Below are 20,375 nucleotides of genomic sequence, written 5' to 3' on the forward strand. Positions count from 1 at the left end.
ACAAAATATCATGGGAACAAAGCAAATTTGATAATAGAAGTAAATTGGAAACTTTTTTTAATTGTATCCTCGGTCTGAATCACAGTTCATATCCCTTTAAAACTCAGTTTATTTCCATGACTATACTAGGTAGGCTCAGGAGCGTGCTTGTGTCTTGAGCACTATACGGCAGCAGTGTTTTCAGAAATATTTTTTACGAATATTATACATTTAGTGCTCAAGACACATGCATGCTCCTGAGCCTACCCCAGTATGCTCTCTTGGAAAGAATAAAGTTTCAACAAAAGTGAATGAGAGAAAGAGGTAAGTTTGATATTGGATTTTTTTTTAAAATGTATTTATTACATTCTACGTTTTCCATAATAATTCTATACAGAAATATACAAGTTAACAATTGAAATTCAAGGTTAGAACAACATATTACGAATTTTAGTTATTCACAGAATAGAAGCAGCTCCCTATAATATGGTAAATTTCCCTAGAGGCTGATTTAACCCCTTCGCTACCGGGACTTTCAGAGAAGAACTTGCCCAAAATACCGGAGAATTTTTAGCATTTTTGCAGTCGCTCCATTTAAACAGAAATAGAGCCTTTTTTATATATGTCAAAACTATATATTATAGTAGACAACCCAAGGTATTGATCTAGGCCCATTTTGGTATATTTCATGTCACAATTTCACCGCCAAATGCGATAAAATAAAAAATTGTAACTATTTCACAAACTTTGGGTTTCTCACTGAAATTAATTACAAACAGCTTGTGCAATCATGGCACAAATGGTTGTAAAAACTTCTCTGGGATCCCCTTTGTTCAGAAATATCGGACATAGATGGCTTTGGCATTGCTTTTTGGTAATTAGAAGGCTGCTATTTGCAGCTGCCCACCACACTTCTATTATTCCTGGCAGTGAAGGGAATTATGTAAGTTTTTTTTTTTAATTAAAACAAAATTTATGCTTACCTGATAAATTTCCCTTTCTTTCCGGATATGGTAGGACCACAGCATCATCAATTACTGTTGGGAATATCACTCCTGGCCAGCAGGAGGAGGCAAAGAGCACCACAGCCAATCTGTTAAGTATCACTCCCCTTCCCACAAACCCCAGTCATTCGACCGAAGGTAAATGGAGAAAAAAGAAGTAACACAAGGTGTAGAGGTGTCTGAGGTTTTAGTTAAAAAACACTGTCTTAAAATAAAGGGTGAGGCCCTGGACTCCAGAAAGAAAGGAATTTATCAGTTAAGCATACATTTTGTTTTCTTTCCTAAGATATGGTGAGTCCACGACATCATCAATTACTGTTGGGAACCAATATCCAAGCTAGAGGACACCGATGATTCGGGAGGGACAAGACAGGTAACCTAAACAGAAGGCACAACCGCTTGAAGAACCTTTCTCCCAAAAGAAATCTCAACCGAGGCAAAAGTATCAAATTTGGAATAAGGATGCAGAGAAAACCAGGTTGCAGCCTTGCAAAAATGTTCTACAGAAGCCTCATTCTTGAAAACCCAAGAAGAGAAGACAGTCCTCGTGGAATGAGCTATAATTCTCTCAGGAGGCCGCTGTCCAGCAATCTCATAAGCCAAACAAATTATACTTCTCAACCAGAGAGAAAGAGAAGTAGCAGTAGCTGTCTGACCTTTACGTCTCTTATGAGAAGAAGGAACAACAATTTCCAACTTTAGAAAGGAAACCTAACTTAGTACGAAGAACCGCCTTATCAGCATGAAAGATAAGAAAAAGCGAACCACACTGCAAGCTGAGAGTTCCTACACTCTCTGAGCAGAAGAAATAGCAATAATAAAACAAAACTTCCAAGATAACTTAATATCTATGAAATGCAATGGCTCAAATGGAGCCCGCTACAAAACTATAAGAACAAGGTTAAGGCTCCAAGGAAGAGCAACAGACTTAAACACCTGATTCTGACAAAAATATTGAACATCTGGCACGTCCACCAGACGCTTATGTAGTAAAATAGTGCCGAAATCTGACCCTTCAGGGTACTGACTGACAACCCTTCTCCAGAGCTTCCTGGAGAAAAGACAAAATCCTAGGAATCCTGACCTTACTCCAAGAGTAACCCTTGGATTCACACCAATAAAGATATTTACGCCATATCTTATGGTAAATCTTTCAGTAACTGGCATGCAAACCTGAGTCATGGTCACAATGACAGACTCAGAAAAACCTGCGCTTAGACAAAACTAAGCGTTCAATCTCCAAGCAGCCAGTTTCAGAGAAATGAAATTTGAATGAAGGTCAGAAGGCAGTTTCCAAGGTGTAGAGCCGACATTGTCCCTTGGTCTGCATTCCCGATCCTGCAAGGCCATACAGGGCTATTAGAATCACTCCTGCTCTCTCCTGTTGAATACGAGCAATGACTCATGGTAGGAGAGCAAACAGAGGAAAACAGGTATGCAAGACTGAATTCCAAGAAAAACACCAGAACATCTATCAGGGTGGTCTGTGGATCATTTGACCATGGACTGTACCTTGAAAACTGGCGTTCTGCCAAAAACGCCCTCAGAAGCCAACTCCGGAACCCCCCATTTGAGGGTTTACCTAGAGAACACCTCAGGATGGTGAGCCCACTCCCCGGGATGAAATGTCTGTCTGTGCAGAAGACCGATTCCCAACTGTCCACCCTTTGAAAGAGGATGACAGACAGCAATTGTGAGCTTCCGCCCACTGAACAATCCAAGTCACCTCCTATATGGCTAAGGAACCCCTAGTTCCTCCCTGGTGGTTGATATAAACAATGAGATGATATTGTTCGACTGGAAGCAAGCTAAGGACTACTGAGGCAAAGCCATCCGAGCATTGCAAATCGCTCTCAACTCCAAGATGTGAAAGAGGAGAGTCAACACTTCCGAGTCCATAATCCTTAAACGAGACCCAGGCAGCTTACCAGCCCAGCAGGTTGGCGTCCGTGGTCACATCACCCAGGAATATCTCCAGAAACACGCGCCCTGAAATAAGTACTCCTGAACAACCACTACTGGAGAGAGGTTCTTGTCGACTGATCTAGATCTATCCTTTGAAACAGATCCGAATATTCTCCATTTTATGGAAAATAGCAAAGGGAATGATATCCATGGGTAACCATGATACCAATTACCTTCATACACAGAGTCACTGAAAGTGAAGGAAAATCAACTGCAGCTAGATCCAAACTCCCAACCTCCTCGTTGCAAGATGGCTAAGCTATCCACGGGCCACTAGAGCTTGCTGTTGACCGGCCAGTAGACTGCAGAGAGAGGAAAATGAATAAATCCTTGATTATCTGACCTCTGTGAGACATCTTCTCCTAGATAGAAATCTATAAAGGTCCAAGCCTTCCGCACTTAGTGTTCCCAGGCGGTCTCCCATCCAGGTACTGACCAGTCCTGGCCCTGTATAACTTCCGCGATCAGAAACAGAAGCATTCAGGGTATTGTGGCGGTAGACCCAAATAAATCCCCCTTGTAGATGGAACAAGGGAAATCTTTCCAGATTCATTTCCCCTCCTTGGGAAATAATATTGGACTAGATAGCTTAAAAGAGAGTTTGCTCAAAAGAAGGAGGACACCTGAACCATATATGGTCCAGAAAAACACCCTTGCAATACACCAAGACCTAAAAGTCTGTCTAGGATGACGAAACTCAGAAACTTGAGAAGATCCCGAATCAAGGGAACAATAAATCCTCTGGGTCTATGTTCGTTATGAACAGGCCCTCCTGAATCAAAGGGGAAAGGATACTACTTTGAAGGTCAGAATCTGAGTTACTGGAGGTAAAAACCTACATCCCGTTCCCAAACTGGGACTGGAATTATCACTCCCAGAGAGGAAGATCCTGAACTCAGTTCAAGGAATGCCTCTCATCATACCTGGATTGTAGATACTCTAGAAAGAGAAATCTGCCCCTGGGAGGAAATCTTAGATTGGACTCCAAAAGGCATGACTGACCCTGCAGAAAGAGGAAAAGGAAACATTCCTTTAGTATTATTCTCTTGACGTGTGGTAGAAAAACCTTTTTTCACTCTTAAAGTCAGAGGAAAATTCTGAAATGCCAATTCCAAACAAGGGCTCATCCTTAAAAGGAGACGCCAGAAGCGTGGATTTGGAGGAACCAAAAATATTGAACCTGCAACTGCCGAACTATAAAGCCTAGGCAGTACCACAAAACCACTTTGGAGTAGATAGAGCAAGCTCTTGGTCTCCAGATAGGGGACGTACCTGGTATTAAACTGATAAGAACAGACACTACCCTTGATCTTAGCCAAGAGGCCGATAAGATTTCAGCCACAATGTCCGGTGGGCTAGTACCACAAGTCTGAAAAAACAAGACATTGCTCTAAACGAGCAATTAATCCTCCAGCTTTTTATTCATGGATCCGTAAAGGAGCAGCTACCCTCCATAGGGATCGAAGTTCTTTGAGCCATAGTAGAACAACTTCCTTCTACTTAGAGTACTGTGCATTTGAATGGAGGCAGCAACAGAAAAGTCCTTTAAAGGATGGGAGACAGGGAGAAAGTTTCCCTAACTTTTCCTACTCCTGTGAAAATTTCCATAGCACGTCTAGAAATATTTCCTCAACGTAAAGAAAATCAGAGAAATTATCAAGTTTACAAAAACTTTCAAGGGTTGACAAGGACAAGGGTATCGATGTTGTCCAAGTAGCTAAAACCTCCTTTAACAGTACACCATGTATAAAAGCATACATCTGAAGTAGACCACTTCAGCATCAGATGAAGAAATTATACTGTCCAATTCTGAGATTTCACCCTCAGAAACTACCAGTGAATCCTCCTCACCAGATTTAGGAGAAAGAGCGACCTTAGTAGCAGAATGTGGATCAAAAACCCTACTATCTGAAAAATTAAATATCATATTGCATTTTTCCTGTAGTGAAGGAGAAAATAGACAAAGCCGCAGATATCGCAGCGGATATCTGAGCTGCAAAATCTGTAGGCAAAACACTCCTCCAGGAGATTGAGAGGAACCGCAGGGCACTGCATGTGACACCATAGAGGCTTGGGATGTTTAAAGAGAAAGCTGTGGCATTGCCTGAACAGCCTCATCCTTGGAGACATGAGGTTCAGAGGTTAAAAATCTATCTTGCACATACAAATGCCTATACCATCTTCCTTAAAGACGAGAGGCTCAGAATTTATTCTAAAGATGAGGAACAGAAATGCTTGATAAACAATTTGGTCCTCAAGAGCCTCTTAATAATAATTTATTTTTAGGGACAGTACTTTAATTCCAAGACCCTAAACAAATGATACAAAAACTTCACCTATTTCTTGCACCGAAGGCAAAGGGAATGAGTGAGGGTTTGTGGGCAGGGGAGTGATACTTAACAGCTTGGCTATGGTGCTCTTTGCCTCCTCCTGCTGGCCAGGAGTGATATTCCCAACAGTAATTGATGATGCCATGGACTAACCATATCTTAGGAAAGAAATATTTTTTTTCTGTAGATAGGATCCCCCCTTACCCTCCATCCTCTCTGATCCCTCCCAAACAGCTCTCTAACCCTTGTTGGGGTTTTAGTTTGCCCTGATCTAAAAAATTTGGTAAAGGAACTGTATCGTGCAAGTGATGTATCCCGGAATACTCAGGGACCAGTCCTTCTTGAAACTCAGCATTCACTGGGATCAACATAAGTGGGGAGGGAAATTAGAAAAGTTTAGGCTATGTAGATACTATTGCATCCCATTGTGTAATTATATGGTATATCAAAGGGAAATGTTTTATTTTTGTGGGTCTAACCTCAGCTGGAATCCAACTTAGATTTCCTATTGCGTGGTATACAATTAAGTTAGATTCTAAGGATACCCCGGCTTTATTGGCACAGCTAATATACCAATCGATTATTCTCTGTAGCACCATCACTCTATAATAATTCCAAAATTGTTGGGACACCTAAACCTCCATTCTTTCTGAGGACATAAAGGGAGGATGCTTTCATTCCAAATTAGTAAGTTTAATGTTTTCTGAAGGGTGGCACAGAAGGTTTTAGGGAGTTCAATGGATATGGTTTGTAAAATGTATAGAATGCGGGGAAGGATGTTTATTTTGATAGAGTGTATGTGACCGAGCAATGATAGTGGTTTTTACTTTCAAATCTTTTTGAATAGTTGTTAATAATTTCAAATAATTATCTGAAAGAGTTGAGTCTTGTCGGACAGAAAGGTATAACCCAAGATACTTTAAAGATTTATCTCTCCAGGCATAAGAACTAGCAAGCTTCCAAACAGATCTTGTGGTGACATGGAGCTGGTTATGGCTTCTGATTTACTATTCATAAGAAAATTTTAAAACTTTCCGAATTCCTGAAATACGCTTCCTAAAGCTTTTAAGGAGTGGGACGGTTCTGTGAGGGTCAACAGTGCATCATCAGCATAAAGTTATAACTTGTATTCCTGTGTCCCCACATACAAGCCTCTTATATTTATTTTATTTGGAGCAAATTCTAGCTGCTAGTATCTCCATAGAGATGACGAAGGGCAAAGGGGATAAGGGGCAGTCCTGCCTTGTCCAATTCACTAATTCAGAAATTAATCAGAAAGCATACCATTGACCAACACTTGAGCTAAAGGGCAGGTAGAAAGTTGAAGAATGCGTTGAATAGTAATGTGCCGAATCCACATTTTTAAGCGTCAATTGGAAGAATGACAAATCCAGCCAATCAAATGCTTTTACAGCATCGGTAGAAAGAGCAATGAGGGGGAGTCTTTTTGGATTTTGCATATTTAATTAGATGTAGGACCTTGATTGTGTTGTCCCTGGCCTCTCGACCAGAGACTTGGTCTATGTTAATTATATTTGGTAAAATCTTATTTAGTCTCTTAGCAATAAGCTTAGCATATATTTTTATATCATTATTCAGAAGAGATATTGGTGGAGTGGAGCTTTGGAGTTTAAGTTGGGGCTGAGAATGATGTTAGGCTGCTTGCAGGAAACTGGTCTAGCAAGAGCTTCAGAAGTGTGCGGCCATTTGCAACCATGGATGACTCAGCACCCTGAATTTTATTTCATTTTAAATTATATGCTTTATCTGAATCATAAAATTTAAAGGTACATGAAGGTAAAAAATAATCTTTCCTGAATCAGATAGAACATGTTATTTCATCAGACTTTAAATTCACTTCTATTACCAAATTAATTTGTCCTTTTGTATAATTTGCTCAAAAGCACATTAACATATCTTGAGCTGCACTGTGAGCTAGCTGGTAATTGGTGTCTACACACATATTCCACTTATCAATGGCTCACCAGATGGGGTCAGCTAGCTCCTAGTAGTGCACTGCTGCTCTAGAGTGACTTCAACTATGTGTTTAACCCCTTTGCAGAGGTTAAACACATAGTTATATGTATATAAAATGTATATCTTTGGAGCAGGGCCCTCCTCCTGTACTAGGTTTGCATTATGTTTGTCTATCTGTTTAACCAGCACTACAGAATTTTGCAGCACTATACAAACAATAATAATATATATAAACACACATTGATATGTACAGTATCCCACAAAAGTGAGTACACCCCTCAAATTTTTGAAAATATTTTATTATATCTTTTCATGTGACAACACTGAAGAAATTACACTTTGCTACAATGTAAAGTAGTGAGCGTACAGCCTGTATAACAGTATAAAATTGCTGTCCCCTCAAAATAACTCAACACACAGCCATTAATGTCTAAACCGTTGGCAACAAAAGTGAGTTGCACACCATACCACATAGGTCATGAACTTATATATATGTTTCTTGGGTGCCAATTTCAGGTCTCCCCAGGTCTCTCCTTTTTGCCTGATACAGTTTGGAGTGCAACTTTATACCTTTAAAGTATATTATCAGTCTATACAATCAGACGCATTACACTGGACAAATATTATTTATGTTATCACAATGTGTAATAGAAAGAATTTTTTTTTTTAAAGATAATTGCTACCAGTCTCCTATGTCAGCATAATAGCTTAGTCTTTTTTAATTACATTTTGAATTCCTTTATTGAATTAAATTAATACTATTAGCCTTTCAGTAAGTAAGATTATCTTTTCTTTTATAACTAACAAACTTTACATTCTTTCGTATTAACTTTTCCACTGTTTTTAATAACGTTCTTTATGACACCACTCTATGATAGAAACAATTTTATCTGCTCACAAATATGCAACATATTTGTAAGTCTGCAATATTAGTAGAAGAGAATGACTTGATAAAAAGACTTCAAATTTCTGGAAAAAAACAAATCTTGGCACTTGATAATAGAAATGAAAGGGACATGGACCCCATTTTTTTTCTTTTGTGATTCAAGAAGAACATGCAATTTAAAACAACTTTCCAATTTACTTCTATTATATAATTTGCTTCATTATCTTGCTATCCTTTGTTGAATGGGCAGCTATACACTACTGGGAGCTAGCTGAACACGACTGGTGAGTCATTGATAGGCATATATGCAACCACCAATCAGCTAGAGCCCAACAGAGCATAGCTGCTCTTGAGCCTACCTAGGTATGCTTTTCAACAAAGGATACCAAGAGAATGAAGCAAATTAGGTTATAGAAGTAAATTGGAAAGTTATTTAAAATGACATGCTCTATCTGGTTCATAAAAGTTTAATTTTGATTTTACTTTCCCTTTAAAGGGATATAAAATGATCTGTTTCATTGATGTAATAAAAAAACAGAATTTATGCTTACCTGATAAATTACTTTCTCCAACGGTGTGTCCGGTCCACGGCGTCATCCTTACTTGTGGGAATATCTCTTCCCCAACAGGAAATGGCAAAGAGTCCCAGCAAAGCTGGCCATATAGTCCCTCCTAGGCTCCGCCCACCCCAGTCATTCGACCGACGGACAGGAGGAAAAATATAGGAGAAACCATATGGTACCGTGGTGACTGTAGTTAGAGAAAATAATTCATCAGACCTGATTAAAAAAACAGGGCGGGCCGTGGACCGGACACACCGTTGGAGAAAGTAATTTATCAGGTAAGCATAAATTCTGTTTTCTCCAACATTGGTGTGTCCGGTCCACGGCGTCATCCTTACTTGTGGGAACCAATACCAAAGCTTTAGGACACGGATGAAGGGAGGGAGCAAATCAGGTTACCTAAACGGAAGGCACCACGGCTTGCAAAACCTTTCTCCCAAAAATAGCCTCCGAAGAAGCAAAAGTATCAAATTTGTAAAATTTGGCAAAAGTGTGCAGTGAAGACCAAGTCGCTGCCTTACATATCTGATCAACAGAAGCCTCGTTTTTGAAGGCCCATGTGGAAGCCACAGCCCTAGTGGAGTGAGCTGTGATTCTTTCAGGAGGCTGCCGTCCGGCAGTCTCGTAAGCCAATCGGATGATGCTTTTAAGCCAAAAGGAAAGAGAGGTAGAAGTCGCTTTTTGACCTCTCCTTTTACCAGAATAGACGACAAACAGAGAAGATGTTTGTCTGAAATCTTTTGTAGCTTCTAAATAGAATTTTAGAGCACGGACTACGTCCAAATTGTGTAACAAACGTTCCTTCTTTGAAACTGGATTCGGACACAAAGAAGGTACAACTATCTCCTGGTTAATATTTTTGTTAGAAACAACCTTTGGAAGAAAACCAGGCTTAGTACGCAAAACCACCTTATCTGCATGGAACACCAGATAGGGCGGAGAACACTGCAGAGCAGATAACTCTGAAACTCTTCTAGCAGTAGAAATAGCAACCAAAAACAAAACTTTCCAAGATAACAACTTAATATCTATGGAATGTAGAGGTTCAAACGGAACCCCTTGAAGAACTGAAAGAACTAAATTTAAACTCCAGGGAGGAGTCAAAGGTCTGTAAACAGGCTTGATCCTAACCAGAGCCTGAACAAATGCTTGAACATCTGGCATAGCTGCCAGACATTTGTGTAGTAAGACAGATAAAGCAGAAATCTGTCCGTTTAGAGAACTCACAGATAATCCTTTATCCAAACCTTCTTGCAGAAAGGAAAGAATCTTAGGAATTTTTATCTTATTCCAAGGGAATCCCTTGGATTCACACCAGCAGATATATCTTTTCCATATTTTATGGTAAATCTTTCTAGTTACCGGTTTTCTGGCCTGAACCAGAGTATCAATCACAGAATCTGAAAACCCACGCTTTGATAGAATCAAGCGTTCAATCTCCAAGCCGTCAGCTGGAGGGAGACCAGATTTGAATGTTCGAATGGACCCTGAACAAGAAGGTCCTGTCTCAAAGGTAGCTTCCATGGTGGAACCGATGACATATTCACCAGGTCTGCATACCAAGTCCTGCGTGGCCACGCAGGGGCTATCAAGATCACCAAGGCCCTCTCCTGTTTGATCCTGGCTACCAGCCTGGGAATGAGAGGAAACGGTGGAAACACATAAGCTAGGTTGAAGGTCCAAGGCGCTACTAGTGCATCCACTAGAGTCGCCTTGGGATCCCTGGATCTGGACCCGTAGCAAGGAACCTTGAAGTTCTGACGAGACGCCATCAGATCCATGTCTGGAATGCCCCATAATTGAGTCAATTGGGCAAAAATCTCCGGGTGGAGTTCCCACTCCCCCGGATGGAATGTCTGACGACTCAGATAATCCGCTTCCCAGTTTTCCACACCTGGGATGTGGATTGCAGATAGATGGCAGGAGTGATTCTCCGCCCATTGTATTATTTTGGTTACTTCTTTCATCGCCAGGGAACTCCTTGTTCCCCCCTGATGATTGATATACGCAACAGTCGTCATGTTGTCTGATTGGAATCTTATGAATCTGGCCTTTGCAAGCTGAGGCCAAGCCCTGAGAGCATTGAATATCGCTCTTAGTTCCAGAATGTTTATCGGGAGAAGAGACTCTTCTCGAGACCACAGTCCCTGAGCTTTCAGGGATTCCCAGACCGCACCCCAGCCCACTAGACTGGCGTCGGTCGTGACAATGACCCACTCTGGTCTGCGGAAGCTCATTCCCTGGGATAGGTGGTCCAGGGATATCCACCAACGGAGTGAGTCTCTGGTCTTCTGATCTACTTGAATCACTGGAGACAAGTTTGTATAGTCCCCATTCCACTGTTTCAGCATGCACAGTTGTAATTGTCTTAGATGAATTCGTGCAAAAGGAACTATGTCCATTGCTGCAACCATCAACCCTACTACTTCCATGCACTGAGCTACTTGATAGTAGAATAAAAAAACTACAACTAAACACTACATACTCTTAACCATCTCCGTGGAGATGTTGCCTGTGCAACGGCAAAGAGAATGACTGGGGTGGGCGGAGCCTAGGAGGGACTATATGGCCAGCTTTGCTGGGACTCTTTGCCATTTCTTGTTGGGGAAGAGATATTCCCACAAGTAAGGATGACGCCGTGGACCGGACACACCAATGTTGGAGAAAAACACTGAACAGTGGGTCACATTTAATAGAACAGATTGCAATATGTATTATTCATTATTTTAAAAGGATTTTACCTTTTATTTATTTTTTTAACTTAATTTCTGCAGGGTCCATTACTTCCTGTCACAGCCTTACAAGGGGGCTGGGGTCTCTACAGGAAGGCTTATCTAGCTTGATGTCATAAATCTACTAGAGTAACTTGAGCTGGCTTAATGTTTAGCGAATGCAAGTCTGTTTTGTCCATGCTCAAAAGTGGCAGAATGTCACAAGTTCAAAACATGTCTGCTCTCTCATCTCCCTAAGGGCAGTTCCTACAATGAGAAAGTGCTCATTTTAATAGAAAATAAGTAAATTGTTTGCTTTTTTTTTAACACAATCTGTTTCTTTTGTGTTTAATTTAACATTTGTTTTTACTAATTCCCTTTATTTTCAGCGTGTTTAAATTCTTATTTTTCATATGGATGATAGAATATGTTTGAGTGCAGAGTACCTTTAAGCCACCAAAATATATCTGGATTTTCTACACTGTAAGAATATTTATACATAACAGGTGTTTTGTTGACTTTTCATGGATTCATAGGGATTTACAAATTAAGTAGCCAATGGGAAAGTAACATTAGCAACAATGGCTACATTATTCTCCCTAATATGTAGCTCTAAAAGCAATTTAATCTCACGACTGTGCAATAAAAACAACAACAATTAGGGTTAATGTGTAATTATTTCCAGTTTGTACTTGTGAAAAGAAAAGGCAAACAGGAGGTAATCTGTAAACTAAAATGAATTTTGCGCTAGTCAGTAGGTGGCTGGAGATTAGCTGCATACGCCGTATACCTCACTGCTGGGACTCTGTTAATGACCACTTAAAAAGGAAACAAAAAAGCTTAAAGTAATGGTAAATAATAGGTATCATGAAAAATGATTTTGATTTTCATAGACTATCCTAATCCAAGCTGCTCGTTATATTTTGTTACTTACATTTAATAAAAATGGTCTTATAATTTTTCTACAACATGATCTTCACAAACTTTGGATCCGCCACCTTCTATTTCTCTCCAGCATTGTGTTGACGTATAGGGGCATATTTATTATAGTGCAAGCGGACATGATACGACATAGCTATCGGGATTTATCATTGCACCAGCAGTTCACCAGAACTGCTTGTGCAATGCCGCCCCCTGCAGATTCGCGGCCAATCGGCCACTAGCAGGGGGTGTCAATCAGTCCGATCGTATTCTATCAGGTTGATTTCTGTCCGCGGCCTCAGAGCAGGTGGACAAGTTATGGAGCATCAAGCTCCATACGGAGCAGATAAAACGGCCCCATAGAGCGCTTCCGAGGAGGACTGAAACCGCGCAAGCGCATACCTTACATTCATCTATATGTACTTTAAAGGGACATCTTACTCTATTGTTTAAAAAGCTAGATAATCTCTTTATTACCCATTCCCCAGTTTTGCATAACCAACAGTTATATAAATATACTTTTTACCTCTGTGATTACCTTGTATCTAAGCCTCTGCAGACTGCTCCTTATTGCAGTTCTTTTGACAGGCTTGCATTTTGGCCAATCAGTGCCCTCTCACAAGTAACACCACAGGCGTGAGCACAATGTTATCTGTATGGCACACATGAGCTAATGCCCTCTAGCTGTGAATAAATGTCAAATGCATTCAGAAAAGAGTCAGCCTTCAAGGGCTTAGAAATTAGTATATGAGCCTACCTAGGTTTAGCTTTCAACTAAGAATAACAAGAGAACGAAGCAAATTTGATGATACAAGTAAATTGGAAATTTGTTTAACATTACATACCATAATACACGGAGCTGGACAATTATAAATAATTGATTAGGAGATGGTTTATATTTCATTATAACTTTACTGCAATAATGCAAGAATGCTTCTATTTTTCTATTAGTCTTTTGGAAGAATTAATAACTGTTAATAGAAAAAGTTTTGTAAATATATATTATAAATGTATTTTTTGTTTAAATTAAAGGGACATGAAACCCCAAAAAAGCTTCCTTGATTTAGAAAGAGCATGCAATTTGAAACAACTTTCTCTAATTTGCTTCTATTATCTAATTTTCTTCATTCTCTTAATATCCTTTGTTGAAAAACATAACTAAATAGGCTCGGTAGCTGCTGATTGGTGGCTGCACATAGATGCCTCTTGTGATTGGTTCACCCATGTACACTGCTATTTCTTCAACAAAGGATATCTGAAGAATGAAGCAAATTAAATAATGGAAGTAAATTTGGAACGTTGTTTAAAATTGTATTCTGGATCTGAATCATGAGATCATTTTTTTGGGTTTCATGTCCTTTTAAACACTTCAATACATGTTGACTAGTGATGCAGCCTGTTTTCTGTTTACTGGTACAAACTCTAATGTAAAATAATTATTTTTTATTTTTTAAAGGGATAGCAAAGTCCAAATTAAACTTTCATGATTCAGATAGGGAATGCAATTTTAAACAACTTTCTAATTTACTTTTATCATGAAATTTGATTTATTCTCTTGTTATTCTTAGTTGAAAGCTAAACCTAGGCAGGCTCATATGCTAATTTCTAAACCCTTGAAGGCCGCCTCTTATCTGAATACATTTGACAGTTTTTCACAGATAGAGGGCATTAGTTCATGTGTTTCATAAATAACATTGTGCTCATGCACGTGAAGTTATTTAAGAGTCAGCACTAATTGCCTGAAATGCAAATCTGTCAAAACATCTGAGATAAGGAGGCAGTCCGCAGAAGCTTAGATACAAGGTAATCACAGAGGTAACAAGTATATTTCTATAACAGTGTTTGTTATGCAAAACTGGGGAATGGTAAATAAAGGGGTTATCTATCTTTTTAAACAATAACAATGTTGGTGTTTACTGTCCCTTTAATATTTTTAAAAGTCTGGTTTGCATATTGCTTTACGTCATGTGACATCTCTTCCTATGACGTCTCTTACTGTGATGTCACTCAATATGAAAACTTACAGCAAATGATGAAAGTTGTCAGGATTGTGCTTTCTATGGTTAAGAGTTGCCTGTATTTGCAATAACATTCTGTCTAGGAAGCGTTACCTAAAATGTATAAATAAATATTGTTTTGTATTGCTGTGCTATTAACCTCCTGTCCTTGCGCTGTCCCTTTAATTATACACTTGTTGATTATGCAATTCTATTGTATTTAAATGCCCTTTAAGCAAATTTGATCATAGAAGTAGGTTAGAAAGTTTTAACAACTGCATTCTCTATCTAAATCTTACATTTTTAATGTTAACGTTACTGTTCCTTTAATGAGCTACAAAATCAATGCTTTCTAACAGCTTGAGATGGCTCTGTATAGCAAAATGGCTTATCCCACTGTGTTAAACGTGCAAGAAGGTTATCAAGAACACCTCTATGGGTTCATGCCAACCTAAATGACATCTGTGCTAGGCTTCAAACTAGAGAATATTAACTCTGTATAGAAAACTGTTTTATTTATTGAAACATCAGATACGATTGGGATGATTGACACCCCCTGCTCGCGGCCGATTTGTCGCGAATGTGCAGGGGCGGCATTGCACAAGCATTTCATTAGAGATGTGTGTGCAATGATAAATGACGACAGAGTATGCTGTTTGCATTTATCGATGTCGGCGGATATTATTCGCTACAGCGGATCATGTCCGCCCGCCATATAATAAATCAAACCCATAGAGCTGAATTTAAAGGAGCATAAAAAACCCCAAAAATTATTTCATGATTTAGATAGAACATATCATTTTAAATAACTTTCAAATTTACTCCTATTATAAAATTTTCTTCATTTTCTTGTTATCCTTTGTTGAAAAGGAAGGATGTAATCTCAGGAGTGTGCATGTGCCTGCAGCACTGTATGGCAGCAGTTTTGCTACAATGTTATACATTAGCAGGAGCACTAGATGGCAGCACTATTTCCGGTCATGCAGTGCTTCAGGCATGTGCACGCTACCTACCTAGGTATCTCTTCAACAAAGAATAACATGAGAGCAAAGCAAATTTGATAATAGAAGTAAATTGTATTCGCTATCTGAATAATGAAAGAAAAACAATTTGGGTTTTATGTCCCTTTAACTACGGGGTCGATAGCAATCCTACAAAAACATACAAACTATCGGTTAGATTACGAGTCTTGCGTTAGCCTTAAAAAGCAGCGTTGAGGGGTCCCAACGCTGCTTTTTAACGAGTCAGGCAGGAGAGGGTCTACCGCTCACTTTTTTCCGCGATTTTAGCATACCGCAAATCCCCTTACGTCAATTGCGTATCCTATCTTTTAATGGAATTTTTCTAACGCCAGTATTACGATCGCCTGAAAAAGTGAGCGGTACACCCTCTCCTGGCAAGACTCCTACCGAATTTAAAAGTCAGTAGTTAAGAGTTTTATGGGCTAATGCCGGAACATAAAGCTCTTAACTAAAGTGCTACAAAGTACACTAACACCTATAAACTGCCTATGTACTCCTAAACCGAGGTCCCCTCCCACATCGCAAACACTATAATAAAATTATTTAACCCCTAATCTGCCGACCGGACATCGCCACCACTTTAATAAATGTATTAACCCCTAAACCGCCGCACTCCCGCCTCGCAAACACTAGTTAAATTTTATTAACCCCTAATCTGCCGTCCCTAACATCGCCGACACCTAACTACATTTATTAACCCCTAATCTGCCGCCCCCAGCGTCGCCGCTACTATATTAAATTTATTAACCCCTAAATCTAAATCCCCCTAACTTAAATATAATTTAAATAAAACAAAATTAAATTACTACAATTAAATAAATTAATCCTATTTAAAACTAAATACTTACCTATAAAATAAACCCTAACATAGCTACAATATAATTAATAATTACATTGTAGCCATCTTAGGGTTTATTTTTATTTTACAGGCAACTTTGTATTTATTTTAACTAGGTACAATAGTTATTAAATAGTTAATAGCTACCTAGCTATTTATTTTAACTAGGTAGTTAGTAAATAGTTAATAACTATTTAATAACTATTGTAACTAGTTAAAATAAATACAAAGTTGCCTGTAAAATAAATATAAATCCTAAGCTAGCTACAATGTAACTATTAGTTATATTGCAGCTATCTTAGGGTTTATTTTATAGGTAAATATTTAGTTTTAAATAGGAATAATTTATTTAATTGTAATTAATTTATTTAGATGTATTTAAATTATATTTGTTAGGGGGTGTTAGGGTTAGGGTTAGACTTAGGTTTAGGGGTTAATAAATGTATTATAGTGGTGGCGACGTTGGCGGTGGCGGCAGATTAGGGGTTAATAAATTTAATATAGTTGCGGCGACGTTGGGGGGGGCAGATTAGGGGTTAATAACTATAATGTAGGTGTCGGCGATGTTGGGGGCAGTAGATTAGGGGTTCATAAGTATAATGTAGGTGGCGGCAGTGTCCGGAGTGGCAGATTAAGGGGTTAATAATATAATGTAGGTGTCAGTGATAGCGGGGGCGGCAGATTAGGGGTTAATAAGTGTAAGATTAGGGGTGCTTAGACTCGGGGTTCATGTTAGGGTGTTAGGTGCAGACATAAAATTAATTTCCCCATAGGAAACAATGGGGCTGCGTTAGGAGCTAAACGCTGCTTTTTTGCAGGTGTTAGGTTTTTTTTCAGCCAGCTCAGCACGTTTTGCACAAGCACGTTTTGCCAGCTTACCGCTACCGTAAGCAACGATGGTATTACAGTGAGATGTGGAGCTAAATTTTGCTCAACGCTCACTTTTCTGAGGCTAACGCCGGCTTGAAGAAAACTTGTAATACCAGCGTTGGCTTAAGTGAGCGGTAAGAAAAAAAGGCTCGTTAGCCCCGCACAGCCTTACCGACAAAAACTCATAATCTAGGCGTATAATATCTACAAAAATCTACGTAGACTTTAATGGTGGTTTTATGTTGAAGATCATTAGGATTGTAATTTACCCCTATGTGTTCAACCCCTTAAAGGGACACTGAACCCAAATTTTTTTTATCGTGATTCAGAAAGAGCATGCAATTTTAAGCAACTTTCTAATTTACTCCTATTATCATTTTTTCTTCATTCTCTTGGTATCTTTATTTTAAAAAGAAGGCATCTAATCTAAGGAGCCAGCACATTTTTGGTTCAGGACTATGGACAGCACTTTTTTTTATTGGTGCTGTCCAATCAGCAAGGACAACCCAGGTTGTTCACCAAAAATGGGCCGGCATCTAAACTTACATTCTTGCTTTTCAAATAAACATAATACAGAGAATGAAGAAAATTTAATAATAGGAGTAAATTAGAAAATTGCTTAAAATTGCCTGCTCTATCTGAATCACGAAAGAAAAAATTTGGGTTCAGTGTCCCTTTAAGTGCTAACGAAGGCTCTGAGCACCTTGAAGGAGATCTGGGGGCTCCCACCCACTCCTACCCCGGCGATCGGGCCTGCATAGTGACAGGCATCGCCGGGGCTTCACGTTTTGAGTGGTGACGTCACGCACAATGACATGATGACATCACCGCACAACTTTATTTAAAAATGACAATGACAAGTATAGGGAAAGTCATCTAAGCAGCTACAGACCCCCAAGACCCACCGTTGGAAAGCTAACCTTTCCAATGGTGTAAATCTTGGGGATCTGAAAAAAAAGTTAAAAATAAATATATTTTAAAAAAAAACAACAACAAAAAAACTTACATCAGCTTAGCACCCAGGGGGGAAAGTGCTTAGCACTCAAAGGGTTAAAGGGACGTTGTAGTGCAACAATTATATGCTCAAATTCTTTAGAACATGTTATGTTTACAAAACTCCACATAGAACTCTATGCTAACCCACAAATGGGCTAAACACATAGGTAAAGACCCACTCAAGAGCTGCAATGCTAAAACAGAGCTGGTGATTGGTGGCATTGTGTGACTACTACTACTGATTGGCTCACTGGCTGTTTCTTGCACAGGACCTGCAGTTCTCTGCTGCTCCCTAATTGACTTTATCTATTAGTTTAAAGGGACACTAAACCCACATTTTTTTCTTTCATGATTCAGATAGAGCATGCAATTTTAAGCAACTTTCTAATTTACTCCTATTATCAATTTTTCTTCGTTCTCTTGCTATCTTTATTTAAAAAGTAGGAATTTAAAGCTTAGTAGCTGGCCCATTTTAGGATCAGCACCATGGATAGCGCTTGCTTATTGGTGGATACAGTTAGCAAACCAATAAGCAAGCATAACCCAGGTTCTCAACCAAAAATGGGCCGTCTCTTAAGTTTTACATTCCTGCTTTTTAAATAAAGATAGCAAGAGAATGAAAAAAAAATTGACAATTGGAGTAAATTAGAAAGTTGATTAAAATTGCATGCTCTATCTAAATCATTAAAGAACAAAGGGACATGAAACCCAAAATGTTTCTTTCATGAGTTAGAGAATGTCATTTTAAAACATAATTTATGCTTACCTGATAAATTCCTTTCTTCTGTAGTGTGATCAGTCCACGGGTCATCATTACTTGTGGGATATTAACTGCTCCCCTACAGGAAGTGCAAGAGGATTCACCCAGCAGAGTTGCTATATAGCTCCTCCCCTCTACGTCACCTCCAGTCATTCGACCAAGGACCAACGAGAAAGGAGAAGCCAAGGGTGTAGTGGTGACTGGAGTATAATTTAAAAAATATTTACCTGCCTTAAAAAACAGGGCGGGCCGTGGACTGATCACACTACAGAAGAAAGGAATTTATCAGGTAAGCATAAATTATGTTTTCTTCTGTTAAGTGTGATCAGTCCACGGGTCATCATTACTTGTGGGATACCAATACCAAAGCAAAAGTACACGGATGACGGGAGGGATAGGCAGGCTCTTTATACAGAAGGAACCACTGCCTGAAGAACCTTTCTCCCAAAAATAGCCTCCGAGGAAGCAAAAGTGTCAAATTTGTAAAATTTGGAAAAAGTATGAAGCGAAGACCAAGTTGCAGCCTTGCAAATCTGTTCAACAGAGGCCTCATTCTTAAAGGCCCAAGTGGAAGCCACAGCTCTAGTGGAATGAGCTGTAATTCTTTCAGGAGGCTGCTGTCCAGCAGTCTCATAAGCTAAACGAATTATGCTACGAAGCCAAAAAGAGAGAGAGGTAGCAGAAGCTTTTTGACCTCTCCTCTGACCAGAGTAAACGACAAACAGGGAAGACGTTTGTCAAAAATCTTTAGTTGCCTGTAAATAAAATTTAAGGGCACAAACTACATCCAGATTGTGCAAAAGACGTTCCTTCCTCGAAGAAGGATTTGGGCACAAGGATGGAACAACAATCTCCTGATTGATATTCCTGTTAGTGACTACCTTAGGTAAGAACCCAGGCTTAGTACGCAGAACTACCTTATCCGAGTGAAAAATCAAATAAGGAGAATCACAATGTAAGGCTGATAACTCAGAGACTCTTCGAGCCGAGGAAATAGCCATTAAAAATAGAACTTTCCAAGATAACAACTTTATATCAATGGAATGAAGGGGTTCAAACGGAACACCCTGTAAAACGTTAAGAACAAGGTTTAAACTCCATGGTGGAGCCACAGCTTTAAACACAGGTTTAATCCTGGCCAAAGCCTGACAAAAAGCCTGAACGTCTGGAACTTCTGACAGACGCTTGTGTAACAGAATGGACAGAGCTGAGATCTGTCCCTTTAAGGAACTAGCGGATAACCCCTTTTCTAAACCTTCTTGTAGAAAAGACAATATCCTAGGAATCCTAACCTTACTCCAAGAGTAACCTTTGGATTCGCACCAATATAGGTATTTACGCCATATTTTATGGTAAATCTTTCTGGTAACAGGCTTCCTAGCCTGTATTAAGGTATCAATAACTGACTCAGAAAAACCACGCTTTGATAAGATCAAGCGTTCAATTTCCAAGCAGTCAGCTTCAGAGAAGTTAGATTTTGATGTTTGAAAGGACCCTGAATCAGAAGGTCCTGTTTCAGAGGTAACGACCAAGGTGGACAGAATGACATGTCCACC

The 20,375-nt window shown here is 39.3% G+C and overlaps 1 protein-coding gene and 1 pseudogene across 1 annotated transcript in view; both read right to left on the reverse strand.

Annotated features, from left to right (window-relative positions):
* Positions 1 to 20,375, reverse strand: part of SYN1 (synapsin I) — a 437,372-nt gene that overhangs the window by 40,395 nt on the left and 376,602 nt on the right. The window lies entirely within an intron of this gene.
* On the reverse strand, positions 4,175 to 4,283 carry LOC128643270 (uncharacterized; annotated as a pseudogene).

The sequence above is a fragment of the Bombina bombina genome, chromosome 12 (genome assembly GCF_027579735.1).
Source record: "Bombina bombina isolate aBomBom1 chromosome 12, aBomBom1.pri, whole genome shotgun sequence".
NCBI classification, from domain to species: Eukaryota; Metazoa; Chordata; class Amphibia; order Anura; family Bombinatoridae; genus Bombina; species Bombina bombina.